At 44.0% G+C, this 15,336-nt stretch overlaps 1 long non-coding RNA gene across 1 annotated transcript in view; it reads right to left on the bottom strand.

Annotated features, from left to right (window-relative positions):
• Positions 1–10,238: 10,238 nt before the first annotated feature.
• Positions 10,239–15,336, bottom strand: part of LOC142045018 (uncharacterized) — a 48,882-nt gene continuing 43,784 nt past the window's right edge. The window contains exon 7 of the long non-coding RNA XR_012654497.1: positions 10,239–12,188. This is a non-coding gene — a long non-coding RNA (uncharacterized LOC142045018). The remainder of the gene's footprint in view (positions 12,189–15,336) is intronic.

Raw genomic sequence — 15,336 nt, 5'->3', positions numbered from 1 at the left:
CAACTGAAGAGGCACAGTCAAAGCATTTACTGGATCCTTTGTGTAAATGGGAAGGAACTGTCAGTCAGCTTAGTGTGAGTGATCAGCAAAGCCACTTTGATAGGGTCAAGGTGTCGGAGGACTGTGGTCTGCCCAAGGGCATTGGCTAGTCAAACACCTTTTTTTTCCAAAAGTGTATTCTAATAAAACAAGTCATCACAGAATTAATAGCAAAACCCAGGAAACGTTTGGAGCACCACAGTAGTTCCATTTTTCTCTGAATGAGGTAACTGATCTTACCTAACTGCAGCCTTGCTCAGCCCAGCCATCTGTGACAGGATAGTGAGCAATAAACGACTCACCATTGCATAATGAGCATTTGAGCCTTCATTGTAGCTGCGTTCTGAATCCTTGTATAGATTCAAGTAGCAATACATGTTCATGTTTTAGTGACCAAGTTAGATAAAGAGATTACTTTTTTTTTTTTAACTGGGAAAACCATGAGATGAAAGAGAGAATGGAGACAGGTCATTTTCTGCTAAAGAAAATGGTCACAGAGACACTCAAAAGTCCACTCTATTTGTATATACTTTAAAATAAAACATTCATATTTTTTCTTTATATAAATTTCAGTACTAGTTCCCAGAGATAAATCACACTTGCTGAAAGACTAAGTGGGTATGGAGGTCAGAAACCTCTCAGACAATTCAGTCACTGCACATTCTGAAGTCAAAAAAGCCCCATATAAATTTTACCCTCTTCCATTCCTGCCTCCCTACAGAAAAGAATTACAGCCACCAACTGCGCTGCTGGGAATCCCACAAATTGGAGTACTTTTTAGCTCCAGTTTAAGCTGCAAACCATCTTGACTAGCATTCTCCAGTTTGGGGGGAAAAAAAAGTTTCACGTAAATGTTCACTGAAAGGGAGTCACAGGCATCCTTTCTGTGAGAATCCCACCTCTCTGAGATGAGCCATCAGCAGTACACATCAGCAGCACTCTTCAAATATTTTAAAAATTACTCCTGCATCATCATTAAGAGAAGAAAAATGGTGAGGGAGAGGAGGGCGCTGTCTTCCACACAAGTTCACGCTTACGGTGATTTGCAATACCCTCAGAGGCCAAAATCGATGCACAGCACGTGTCTAAGCCCAGGGCCTTGAGACTTCACCTGCCAGCCACACACAAAGGAGTCAGTGCATCCTTACACATGGGTTTCTCGTCGTGTGGATGTTTATGCTCCACCAGAGAAGACGCATTAAATTGCCTCCTTCTTTGGCAGCGTCTAGTCCATGCATTGGGTCTGCCAGGCCAAAAAAGTTCTTCTTGGCTATGGGAACGTGCATTAACAACTAGTCATCAAATGCTCTCCTGCACTGTAAGCAACCTCTCAAGCCAGGAAGATTTTACTACACAAAAAATACAGCTTGAAGTCACATTCACATCCCTATAAGGGCTCCTACACACTGGGAAGCCCCTCCTTTGAACACAGCCTCCCTGATGGGATAGCGTTAAATTTTGCCTCCAGTGAGATAACCTGGAGGAAATTATTTAGAAGTGTTTGTCTGTTTGTTTGATGCTGTTCTCCTTCTTTCTCTCTCATTTTTTTTCATGTGCTTTGTTTACTCTTGAGGAAGGATTTGTGTGACTGTGAAGATGATTGAAGCACCATTTTCTCAATCTTTCCCCAGATCACTTCTTTGTGCTGTGTGCCATCCTTTCTTCCTGTGACTCTTCCCTTTGTGACAAAAAAGCACTGCTAATTACATAGATTAGCTTCAAATCCAGGATCAAAGGTTTAGCATTTCGATTTTCTGCTCTTCAGGCATTTTATTTTCTTTCCCTCATTATGGGAAATTTGCAAAACCACTCACTACAGAATTGAATTGATTTTTCTCTCTAAGTTGAGGAAAAAGGCTAACTGGGGAAGGGGACTATTCTTAGTTGACCTTATCTGGTGGTTTGGGAGGTTGATATATTGCATTGTACCATTGAAAATGCAGAGTGATGGTCTTCAAGAGTGTTTACAGAATATCTACTGCTGGAAGCCACACTGCTGAGAAAGGAAAGGCTGCCACTGTGTCACTTTTACCATTCATGAGATTGATAAAACTGAACTTACTCTAGGCACATAGTCTGCTTATACACCATTTGCTAGGTTAAATGAAAAGATATGTTGTGTTCCTTGTCTATCAAAAAATTGTACATGCATTCAGAATGGACAGCTGGCATTTTGAAAAGCGGTTCTGGGTTTTTCAGAAAAAAAAATATATATACTTCAACTGGCATGAGAGACCTCAATTTCAAATATTGACAAAGGACAGCACTTGTGAGAGTGCCTTGTTCCTGAGGGCAACAAGGACTTGGAGTTCCCTGTGCACTTCTCAATCAAGTTCAGCCCCATTTTCTTGGCTGTTATCAGATTTTTAAAAAAAGAAAAGAAAAAAAAAAGGCAGGGGGGGAGATTTTCATATTTTAAATGTGGCTTTACTTATCTTTTGCCTTTGAAAATAAATTTCACCTTTGATTCAGTTTTGGCAGTCAAATTTTGCAGAATTGCTTGCATGCAATTTGAACAACTGTTTAACACTATACCTTGACATGCTGAGTTAAAACAATCCCAGGTGTAACACTCCTGGAATAAACAGAGTTACACTGAGAGTCAGCCTATGAAGTGAAAACTGTGTACATGAAAGTAGATATTACTAATGTTGTGCTTAAAACTTTCAGCCAAAGTAAAAAACTTAATGACACGGGGGTGGTGAAGATGAAGCTAGATAAAAGCACAGCTTTCCACAGCACCTTGTTGGATTTATTCTTCTTATATACAACCACTATAGAGTTTCCCTTTCCCTTAGCAGTAGCCAATCAAAAAAGTGCAAAAATGGAAGATGACTAAAGCATCCTTAACAACAAGCAACATGCCATTTGCTCAGTGTCTGCATTAGCTAATTAAAATAGAAGCTGAAAGAATCAGAAGCAGATCCATTACGTGGTTTGCTTTTATGTAAGTTGGATTTATTTGTGTTCAAGCTTACAGATAAACAGTTCATTATGCAAGAAACTGCCTGTATGTACAGTCTGTTCATGTGATATTTTGTTTCTTGAAAGCTTCTCAAGATAAAAAAAAAAATTACCCTTCCTGTAGCTACATTTTATCATCAAAGACAATGGGAGTGCAGAATTATGGTTTACTCGCCCACACACTGAAGAAAATTGTATGTCATTCCTGCATCTTGATTGGCTGATGATTGCAAGGGATGGATGTATTTTCTTTCTCCTTTCTTTTGTTTCTTTCTTTTAGGAAACTTGAATACCCTCTTTCCTTAGTTTTCCCACTTGTCCATCTACAACCTCTTAATGGGAATTTTTACCAAAGGTTCTTGGTCACACTCCCAGACTGTGGGAGTGAGGTTTTGCTATTATTTATGTTGCCACACAGATTTAAAAATATAACATATTTTTCTACTTTTACCTTTTGAGGCGGTGAGAAAAAAGGGCATTGAACAAACACACGGCATTAAAGTAATAAAATATCAAGTGAATTTCCTCTATATTTCAAGCTAATTATTTTTTCAACTTTGGTCACACACAGCTAAGAAATATTTAAAGTGATGCAAATTAGAAGAGGGTTAATATACAAACTATAGCTTCATCTGCCACTCTTCAAGCAGAGAATCACTCTTCCCCCTCAACCACCGCTTTCAAGTTCTATAGCTTACTGTAACCATTTTAATTGTCTTTTTTCTGCAAGGCATGAAGATAAACCATGCATGAATCAATACATGAATGAATCAGCCTCTGGTCTAGCTTACTGATGTACTCATCATTTATATCCTTGCATAATTTACAGAAATTGAAACTGGAGCTGGGCTTTGCATTCAGCTGAACGTGGCTTGTTTGCAGAGTCCAATAGGGCTTCATGTTCCAGAAAAACTAATTCTGCGGGGATTGCTCAAGCAGGCTGAAAACATCGAAGGCTTTGTGCTAAAATAGAGGTAGTTAAGTACCTAGGTGTCCCAGCACTTTAAGCCAAAGCTTGGTAAGATCACCAGCCTCTTGGCTTTGCCACCTGTGGTCTCATTTAATTCAAAGGGAGTTTTGGCTGCCGAGGCAAAATGTGTTTGGGCCCCAAACTCAGTAAGCTGAAATATCAGCCACGGACTATCAGAAAAGAGACAGATTCATCTCAGTGAACTGCAGTTGCTTAAAAACTAGGCACGTATTCTCACTTGTCCGTGTTCCTGCAATGCACTGAGATATGTCCCCCACCCAGCTGTTCCCCAGCCCCTGGGGCTGTCCCAGATAGCCAGGATTCAACCTCCGGGACCACCACTTCCCAACTGGCCGACTCCTGGATCTTAGCCTCAGTTGTCCTTTGCCACTAACCTTAAAGAGAACGAGATTTGAGGCCACAAAAAGCCAGTCACAGTAACTATTCCCAATATTTTTGGAAGACTCCCTTTATTATCAGAATGTTCCCTTCTGCTTTCTGTATCCTCCCTTGTCGTATATCCCAGGGACGAGGACTAATGGGAACACAATGTCTGCCAGGTTCCCTCAGAGATCTTCTCCCCGGGGAATGGTGTTCTTGCTCCGTTCTCTCCCCTTCCTCACAAACACACCCTGCAGATCCCACAGGCACCAGTGGAAACAGGGGGCCATTACAGGCTATCTGCCCCCACAGTCTCTCTCTTAGTTTGGATTTCATTGGCCTTTGGTAGGGCAACTCTGTTTCTGTCATCTCTCTTGGTCGCATTCTCGGGGGATATGGCTTTTATATTCTGAATTTTAAAAGATTCCAGGGAAGAATTTGTGCGTCTCAAAAGTCCAGTATCTGTTTGAAGTGCTCAGATTTAGCAGTTACAATTGCTATGCAGTAGAAGCCTATATGTGGCGAAAGATTTTTTGGATTGGAAGGATATTTTCACTTCGGTTGTAACTGTCAAAGGGGATTTCACAGCTATCCATATTACATCTCACCCCTGCAGCTGACATCAGAGCAACCTCTGCTGCTTGAGTAAAAGGAGACTCAGGGAGACACATTATTCAATTTTGTACAGAGAAGGAACAAAAACGGTATTGTCAGGACCAGCCTAGAGCTCCACGTTGAGTAACATCTGTATTTAAAGAGAAACATGGGGTCGTGGTCTTAATGAGTTATTGTTATTTCCTAAAGGCGCAGATGAAGTGTTTGGTTCTGTGAAAGTCAGAAATCTCAAAACAGCCATGTCCCATTAACACGGCACATCAAACACCGCAGGCTGATTTTTAGTTCAGCTGAAGGCTGAGGATTTACACCACTGACAACAGCCACGCATCTGGTCACATACAGTCAGGAAATGAATAACTCTGCTTGAACCGAGGAGAGCGAGGGTGCAATAAAAACATATCCTGCGAAGGGATCTGCGAGGGGAAATGGGAGGAGAGCTCATCTCGCATGAGAAGAACAAAGCCTGCCTCCCGTCGGACCCCACTCTTCTGCAAAACACAGCACAGGAAAGGGCCTGAACCTCAAAACATTGCCAGGGAGATATCTCCAGACCAGTAACTCACCCTGAACGATGGTCTGTACCCGGCGTGCTGAGACGGCACCGAGAGGTCCTCCTGCCTCCGAGCAGAGCCCGGCGCTGGGCTGCAGGATGCTGATGAGTATCTTTGGCTCATCAGTCACCCAAATGCCTACGGTCACTAAGAAGTCAAGGCTGCTTGGTCTATGTCTGCTTGTGAAGCAAGAAACTACGTGTTTTATTTGGCTAGGCCAGGTACAGGTTTGGGTATTCATTTCTGTAATCAGATGGATTTTGGCAGCAGTTAAACAAGCACGCCCAGATGGGCTGGGAGAGAGCACAAGAGCGTGCGCTCTCTTGAGACTTCTGATATTCCCAAAGTGAAACAAACACAGAAACCCCCCCCCTGTAGTCTTTTTTAACACATCATAATGCAGTGAGAAGGAGCATAAATTTTGTTTTGTTTTGCTTTGCCTTGTCTCAGTACATTGCCCTCAATGGCCTCAGTCTTGCCCACCTCAGGCAAATAAAACCCCTACTGACCTGCCTGTGTGTTTCCAGAAGGGAAGCAGGACCAGTCAGTCCTTAAGAGGATTAAATAGAAAATGTACCTACTCTTGCTTAAAAATTAAACAGCTTTGCATGGTGACACTTTGGTGGCTTGGGCTGTTTCAGTGATATGGTACGTCTGGAGATACCATGAGCGTGCCCCTCCTGTTTGCAGGGAGACGTTTGCATTGTACAGACATATGCCTTGTTGATATCTTTGGCCACCTGCTGTCTTGCTTTATCTGATTAATATTTTATTGATGTAATCGGCATATCCACTCCCATTGTAGTTAAAATCAGAAGTATTTTTTTTGTGGAGGTGTCTGCACTGAGTTGTGACACCTGGCCTAGATGGTGTACGTGAACATCTTTTATTCATAGATTTTGTGACCTAGGACTAGAATTCTTTTAAAGTAATTAGCCATGACAGACGAGTACTAAATCAGATGACAAACAAACACAATAAAACATAAAATGGATTATTTCTTCTCTCACATTGCTCATAAATGGCAAGAAACTTCAGTGTGTTTGGCGGAGTGCTCCACTTCCTCTTCTCTATGTGTGTGTGAAACGAAAGGTACATTTTGTATTAATGTAGGTACAGTACATCTAAAAATAAATACATTGTGATCTCACCTTCACCCAGGAGTAATGAGACCAAAGCTGAACTTGCATTTTCAGAGGAATGTAGACAGAGCGCTGAAGGCACTCCGACAGAAGAGGTGCTTGGGCCACTTGGGCTAATGGTGTTATTTGTAGAGCCAATTCAAAGGGCTCTGAAGTCAATAACCACCTAATTGGCCTTGACAGGCTTCAGATCTTTGGTTCCTGTGACAAAAGTAAGAATCTGCTCAAATTCATCTGAGAATTTCAGTTTGCACTCAAATTTCAGGAAAGCAAATGGTGTGGTCTATACTTTCTTGAAGGCTATTGCAATTTCTTTTTGTCGACAGATGAGGTGGGATTGTTCCTCAGATGCAGGTGGGATGTATACTTGTATACTTTTTCTGAGAAATCAGATGTCAGAGCAGAATTAGGTGCTTGAGGATTCCTGACAGTAAAAGACAAAGGGAGGTAAGACACACTGCAGCAAAAGCAGACTGTGCATATTGAAAAAAAGGGTTTTATTGTAACTGTACAAGAAGAAATCCTTCAAATATCTTTCAAGAGGCTCAGCCTTACAACTGAATTAATGGCTCACTCTCTTCCAGCTTTCTTAGGACCCCGGATAACTATGTTGAATGCACACTTGCTTTTTATATTTGGATTTAGCCTCTGTTGTGTGGGTGAATCCTACCTGCTGATCCCACCTGCCTTCCCAAGGGAAGCATATCTCTGGTTAGCTGACAGCGCGGGAGGGAAGCTGCCAACCACCACCAGGACGGGACATTTCCCAGCTTGGAGCTTTGCCTGCAAGAGACGGGAAGAGCCTGTCCGACTCATGAAAGAGACCTTTCCCTGGGAGTGAGCTGGGACCACCCAGCCACCCCTTGAGCAACACTCCTGCACCAACCTGAGCTCCAACCTCCCGCATCCCGAACGGCAGCGGGACCCCCGCGAGGCGCCCACGGCCACAGGTCGGGAATTCGGGAAGGAGCAACCTCCCAACCCACCTCCCCGCTGTGGGCAGCGGTGCCTACAGCCCTCCCCGCTCTGCGCGCAAAGCGCGGCAGACGGCGGTTATCTGATCCAGCCCCGCTGACCTTGCACCGATGCGGATATGGAGCAGCCACATGGCCAGGGCACTGGAAAAGAGGCTTAAAATCTGCTCCCAACTGTTTCCCAGAGGGTGTTTACTTCCTCCCAGCTGACAGGCATGACTGACTGTCCAAACACTCCTTGCCCCTTTGAGGACAAAGTCGAACGAGCAAACCTTCAGCAGCCATTTAAATTGGCGTGACTTTGCTCTCAGACACATTAAGAGCGATTATATGGCGGGTAACTGCCTCTTAGCTGGGAGCTGGTAACAAAGAGCTGGGAGTTCAAAGAGTAGCCGGAGTTACCTATTCAGTTATGATAATAACCGGGGTACAAATGTGTCCTGGTTTCAGCTGGGATAGAGTTAACTGTCTTCCTAGTAGCTGGTACAGTGCTATGTTTTGGGTTCAGTATGCGAAGAATGTTGATAACACACTGATGTTTTCAGTTGTTGCTCAGTAGTGTTTAGACTAAAGTCAAGGATTTTTCAGCTTCTCAAGCCCAGCCAGCAAGAAAGCTGGAGGGGCACAACAAGTTGGCACAGGACACAGCCAGGGCAGCTGACCCAAACTGGCCAACGGGGTATTCCATACCATGGGATGTCATGCCCAGTATAAAAACTGGGGGGAGTGGGGGCAGGGGATCGCCGCTCGGGGACTAACTGGGTGTCGATCGGCAGGTGGTGAGCAATTGCCCTGCGCATCATTTGTACATTCCAATCCTTTTATTATTGCTGTTGTCATTTTATTAGTGTTATCATTATCATTATTAGTTTCTTCTTTTCTGTTCTATTAAACTGTTCTTATCTCAACCCATGAGTTTTACTTCTTTTCCTGATTTTCTCCCCCATCCCACTGGGGTGGGGGAGTGAGTGAGCGGCTGCGTGGTGCTTAGTTGCTGGCTGGGGTTAAACCATAACAAAATGATAACAGACTGTGAAACAGAATTGCCACTAGACTTAACAACAGATGGGCAATTGTTCCTAAATCCCTTCAATACTGAAAAGTGCACCTCAATGATTTTAGCCCCATGAAAAGAAACCAGGCTTGGGCTCTTCCAGGCAGGGAACCTCAGGTATGGATTCAGGCAGAAGAGTGGCAGAAAAGACGGACCTCCCCGAGCAACGGCTCTCCAGGGTAGCAGCATCACCCATCTCATTCCCAGCCCCCCCCAGCAGGTCCTCCGCCTGCGGGAATGCTGAGCCCCCAGCTGGAGAATCACAAGGAAAGGAAGGGTGGGCTGACCATGAAAAAGGGATCACAAAACCTCAAAATGGGGAAGAAACCGAAGAAGCGGGAAGATGAGCGGGATGTGGAAGGGAAAGTTATCCAGAAGAAGTAAGAATGGTGTTTGTGGGAGGGTGGACATCCCCCCCCGAGCCAGGACCGAAGGACGGGCTGTGCGGCACCGCGATGGGCGACCGACTGTACGGCGGGAGGTGTTGGCGTCTGGAGGAGACATAAAGCCAAGGCCTTGTTTACTGTGTCTGCTCATCAAAGCTCTTATCATTTTTACTTCGGAAGAGCAGGAGGTTACACCTAGTTTCCTGCCCAGATTTGAACCGGGTCATTTATTTTTCCCCTTCAGTGTAAACAGTGTTTTGCTTTGTGGTGGCATTCAGTGCTGCTGGGCGCCCTTAAATGCTGCACTGTTGTCCTCCCTGACAGAAGTCATGGTTGAGGAAAATAATTTTAGAAAAAACAACTATTTTTCCAGTAATATTCTGGTTGAAAATGCTTATCCACCCTTACAGATCTACCACCTATGTCTCAGCCTCAATTCTGTGGCAAGACTTCCTGTAATCTCTCTGGTAAAGCTTTGCTACACACAAATCAAATCAAGAGAAGCTTTTATTGACGTGAAATACAACTGAGAGAGCATTTCCCAGGCTATATGTCCTAATCAAATGGATTTTCCTTTCAAATTTCCAGCATGATTTAGATTTTTCACGTGTTACTCTGCTGCAAAAATTGTTGTCATGCAAGACCAAACTGCATTATGCTTTCAAAACTGTCACCGTGTTGAAAAGAATATGGAATACCAACGTCAGAGATAATTCAGCTTCAGATCCTTCTCCTTTGTGGGAGGAATTGGGTTTTGGCCAGCAGGACCTATAGAGCAATTGTCCATCTCTCTGAGATAAAATGCAGGACAGCACATGTACATGTTTGGGGGAGTTTGAATAACTAGTTCCTCTTTATAGCAGCTGTTAGTATTCTGGTGTTCCTGGACAAATACCTGTTATTCCATATTTATTAACCATCAATTTATAGGGAAGATCTTTAGCTGGTGTATGTCTGCACTGCTCTGTTGAGGTTGCTCCCTTGTATTACACAAGCTGCCGCCCGACCTTAACATTCTGCACATTTCCTAACATTTCCATATTTATAAATAAGGTATTTTAGACAGAGAAGAACACTCTAATACTTTGCTTGGAAAGCAGAACACTCTTCTTTTGACATGAGTGCATGAGAGGGGCAGGGACTGAGGGCAGATAGTGACCAACGGAAAATATGGTGTTTTATTGTCTCGCATCCACGCATAACCGATCCAAGGATTTTAGGCTTCAAAACTTAAAAGTACTACTCAGCACTGACAAAAGCACCAGGTGTTACCTGACAAAAAAGGGTTAGTTCAGAGCTGCAGAAACAAGACATATCAAATGCCCTTAGGTTTCCTCCCTTGAAATTAAACACCTCTCATAGAATACTGAGGTTGACAAATTAACAAAATACCTAAATGAAGTAGGTGCTTTCGAACCAGAAGACCATAGTTCTCTGTCTGAGGTCACGGACAGCCGTATCATCCAGCATTCCCAACACAGGAATGAGCCACACAGTCACCTTATATGAGTCAGTCACGGGTGACTTTGCTTGTGATTTCAGATAATTTTCACAAACACACCACTTAGGACCTGTGGGGCCAATTATTGGTACCCCTTAGCTGAGTACAGATTGCCGAGCAGGACTTGATGGGCCTGATCGACCAGTCTCTGCGCTGATGAAACACCACCGACGCTGCTGGTTGTGCACGGAGGTAAATGGAGGGGCTGCCGGGGGGGCTCTGATTGGAGTCGGAAAGTCCTTCAGTGGGAATCCAAAGCAACAAGCGAGGGCTGACTGCGCTCCAAGCAAAAGAAAAGGAAGAAAAATTAATGCAGCTGCAATTGTTTTGGTTTTTAAAGGCATGTCATTAAATGCAAATTTAGTGATTCTTTTTTTTTTTTTTCTCCCAGAGTACTCAGCTTTTGAATAAACCACAGTGCTCCCTCTCCTCCCAGTGCTGTCAGACAACTTGTCACAGACCGTGCTGGTCAGCCGTGTCCACTTCCAACCCCTTTGTCTGCTACTTTAACTGACATTTTTGGGTGCCCTGTTAGCTCCAACAGGTTGCACGAGGAAAGGAGCGTAACAGTATTTCTGGGCTTTGCACCAGTGTTTCAGCCACGCCAGCGTGTGCTGAAATGTTCTGTCCCTTCTTCGAAAGAAACCTCATCATAAATTCAATCAGTCTGAAAAAAATGAACCACGGCAGGATGTTTTATAACCAGCTACAAAGTCCCTTTGGTTACAAACAAAACGCTGAGCTTCTTTGCAGCAGAATGGGAGCGGTATGAGCAAACACAGTCACCTCCGCCGCTTCTGTTCCCAGTTGCTCCTTGGCTTCTGTTCCCAGTTGCTCCACGGCTTCTGTTCCCAGTTGCTCTCCAGCTTTGGCGAGGGCAGGGCTACAAATTCCTTCACGTTCCCATTTGCCGGGTGATAACGGCGCTAACGACGGCGGTGTTGACAAGGCAGGGCCATTTATCAGTCTCTTGCCTGACCTCATCTGGAGCCCAGCTAGAGATGACGCACTGGGGGTCACCGGCCACCGTCCCCTGCCCTCGGGGTCTGCCAGCTCGGGACCCCTGCAGACCCTCCGATGCTCTCCAGAGAGGCAGAGCTCCTTCCATTTGCCAGGCCCATCAATTTGGGTTGAACGTGGGTCGCTCGAGCGTGACGCATAGCGCTAAAAACGCCAAAGCTCTGCCTCCGGCATCGTTGCAGCCCGCTTCCATCCCACCTCGTCTTCACTTTCCCGGGTGGAAAGCCCACCCTCCTGGGGTAGCCGAAAGAAATCAAGGGTCCTGCACGGCTGCTGCTGCTTTTTCCATGGTCTTACCTCTTGCAGCACAAAAAGGTACACACCGAATGTGGCCCTCGGGGATGTGCGTAGTGTAAATCAGATTAAAAGGGAAAGTGCAGATGGAGCTACTGGTGCCATCAAGGTGCGTGGTGTTACCTGATTCTTCTCATCCTCAAACCCTGTTTTTCAGCTGTTTATGGTTTTGTCAGACTCTGGGGGAGGGCAGGAAGAAGTTTTCCGTGCCAGGTGTCTCCCCAGGGCTGAATCTTTTATTTAATTATTTGACAGAGTTTCAGCAAAGTGGTTTAGCCATTTCCAAGAATGAAACTGGGGGCAGGGGAAAGAGAGAGAAATGTTGTCAAGGCAACAGTAATCCCATTATTTTCTAACTTCTGAGTGCCTGAGTAGGCAACCTTTATCTTCTTTTCATGCCATTTTTGTACATAATAATAATGTTGGAGACAATTATTCTCATCAGTTTTAAGAAAAGAGCTTGCCAGGGTAGTTAAGGGACAGTAAGACATGCTTTTGCAAACAAAACAAACTGCCACCTTCATATTGTTGGCTGCTGGATCTCCCACTGCTATTTTGAAAACAGGCTTTCAGGGCCTAACTACTCTGTTAGCAACATCTCTTTAAATTGCCCTCCATCCAGACAAGATCAAGAAACCTATTTCCCCGGCTTGAAGTGCAATTGACAGCCTCCACGCATTCTGGTATTGAAATTGTTGAGCATATGTCAGTGTTCAGTAATCATTTCCCTCCAGATTTTATGGCTCATTGTCATTTTTCACACAACAAAATGTTTTAATGAGAAGGAAGTTTCTGCTTTATGTTTTGGGGAATGTCCCTGGGGAGAGGATTTTAATTTCTGCATGATGGGGGAGACTTTTAAATCATAGTGCATCCGTTACCATTTGTCAGATAAGATGTGTTCTTACTATAAACTGAGCCTACAACACATTTGTAAAATGCACTAAATGAAAGAAAAAAAAAAGGAAAAAAACCCAATAATTGGCCTTTCAGGAGTCCTACTGGATTTGCATGCTTTCCTTTCCCTCCTCTAGAGCAAATTAAGTTGGTCAAAAAATTTCAGGGTTGTTTGGGGTTTTTTTTTCCATTGGTAAAATACAGATCTTTCAATACTGGCAGTACATACAGGAATGCAGATCAGAGATTGTTTTAGGAAAAAAAAAGCAGTGTGGAATGTGACAGTCACACTTGAATAGATCACTTGTGCTTCCTTTCAGAAAACATTTTATTTCCAATTTTTTTTTTTTTTTTTTTACATTTGTCTATCAATTTTCTTTGAGTCATTTCTGGTATTTTAATACCATTGCTCCACATTTTAATATTTTCATTCTGCAAAATACGGAGGCAAGAATTCCTAGCAAATAGGCCACTGGGCTACAGTAAATGAAATCTAAATTCTGTTCAGGGTTTTGCCACTGCACTTCTGGCCTGTATGATAAGCCATTTCATTTCTGTTTCTCTGTTCCCCAGCCCATGAAACGGGAATGGTATATGATCTCACTGATTAAGTACATTGATATCTGTGATAAAAGGCTCTGTGGAAAAGTTGGGTTTCATTATTTATATGTTATATACAAAACATACTATAAAGAAAGTGTTTACCTATGCATAAGCAATCCAATGGGCATGAGATCAGACGTGTTATAGGAGATGTCAATGTTATTCATTTTGTTCTTATTCAGGGTGAAAGGTCTCCAAAAGCAGGACCTTTTCCAGAGAATAGAAGTCTTCCTTGGCTTCTGCTCGTGTTTTGCACCACCCGGCAGGGCCTGTGTCTTTGATTTGCCCTGGGTATTACCCTGCTGTGCCACCTCCCACATCATCAGGGCTTGTCACCTTTCCGCTATAGGAAGCTGAACTAACATTTCTTTTTCAAGTGTGTTCTGACAACCCATGCAGCTTTGTACCTAGCTAATACGTGCGTAGGTACTGAATCCAATCCAGCACTGTACACCAATTAAGTAAATGCACTTTGAGAACACATGTGGCATTTAAAAAAATCCCAGCACATCCTATTTCAGCAAAACATCAAGCAAAACATTAGCAGCGCTACGAAGAATTTCTCAGAATATCAGAGATGATTTTACCACTGCAACAACAGCAACAAAAATAAACCCGCGGCAGGAACAGGAAAACACACTTGTTAAATAACAGCCAAATCAGCCAGTGTGAAAATCTGATGAGAAGTTATTGGCTGCAAAGGAGTACGTGTGCATGCACCACATCACCGCCACAGAGATACAGGATGTTATTAGTACAGGGCGAACCTTCACTCAGTTGTCATTAAACCGCAGGCTGTGCTCGCTCTTGGGTTAACTAATTCTGAGATCCATTTCATGGAATCAGCTGTTCTGCTGTATGACTTACACCAACTGTTCTCCACCTGACAGGGCGAACTCAGCCACCGCTTCTCATGTGGCAGCACTGAAGAAACAAAGCTGCACGTGGCTCCCCCTCTTCCCCAGCCCCCTCAAAAACAAACTGTTGCGGCAGCGCGTAGGGAACTCGGACCTCACACCTGCGAATGCTTAAACGTGTGCTGAATTCTACTCCTGAACTTCCCAGTTTGACCTAGTGCAGGGTTGCATCCTGCCTGCAATCCAATAAATGGCAGGATTCCCACTGGAAGGGAGCGAAGTTCTTGTGCCTTTGCAGGAATAAGAACGTGGTTCTATGCCCGCGGAAGGACATGTGATATTTCTCACTAGCCATGCATTTAATCAAACCCTCTGTTCCAAATAACAACAGTAATTAAGTACATCACGTTCCCAAGAGTCAGGTACAGTGGTGCAGGCAAGGGTCAACACAGTTCATGTCGTTCTAACATGGTCAATATAGAGTTTGCTCATTGCTGGGCTTAGAAAACAGACACGGATACTGTTTACCTGTCATTTTAATTACTAGCATAGCGCTGGCATGGTGGAGAAACCCACAGCTGTGAAACAGCAGCTGGCAGCTGTATTTCCTGCACTACTCCTATCAAAGAGGTAAAACACCTGACATTTTTCTAGCTCTTCCAGAAAGGTAAAGGTGCTTTGCAAAGAATAACAGCAGTCTTGTTATGGCCACACATATATACATGCACATAGACAGTGACATCTCTGTAATTACTGAGAATCTGAGGGTCAGAGACAAGAAAACCTGAAGTTTTTCAAAAGTAGACAGTAACCAAACCTAGAAATGGGCCGTAGATGTCCTCACTCACAACCTTCCTTCGAACATTAGGACACAGTTCAAACAAGAAACAACAACAAGCGCAGCAGCACCGAGCGAGCATTAATGGGCTTGAGGAGATGGGCTCCCTGCAAATGCTCTGCAGTTTTTGGTCTGAAAGGCATTTGCAACAGGCTGAAATGCCCCGCTGTTGCTCTCTTCTCACCTAAGCAATGTATCTGACCTTTCCATATCGATTCTTGGGCAACATGGCTAGCATGAGAGCTTT

This window comes from Buteo buteo, chromosome 26 (assembly GCF_964188355.1).
Source record: "Buteo buteo chromosome 26, bButBut1.hap1.1, whole genome shotgun sequence".
NCBI lineage: Eukaryota > Metazoa > Chordata > Aves > Accipitriformes > Accipitridae > Buteo > Buteo buteo.
This window is presented reverse-complemented; position numbering and strand designations above follow the sequence as displayed.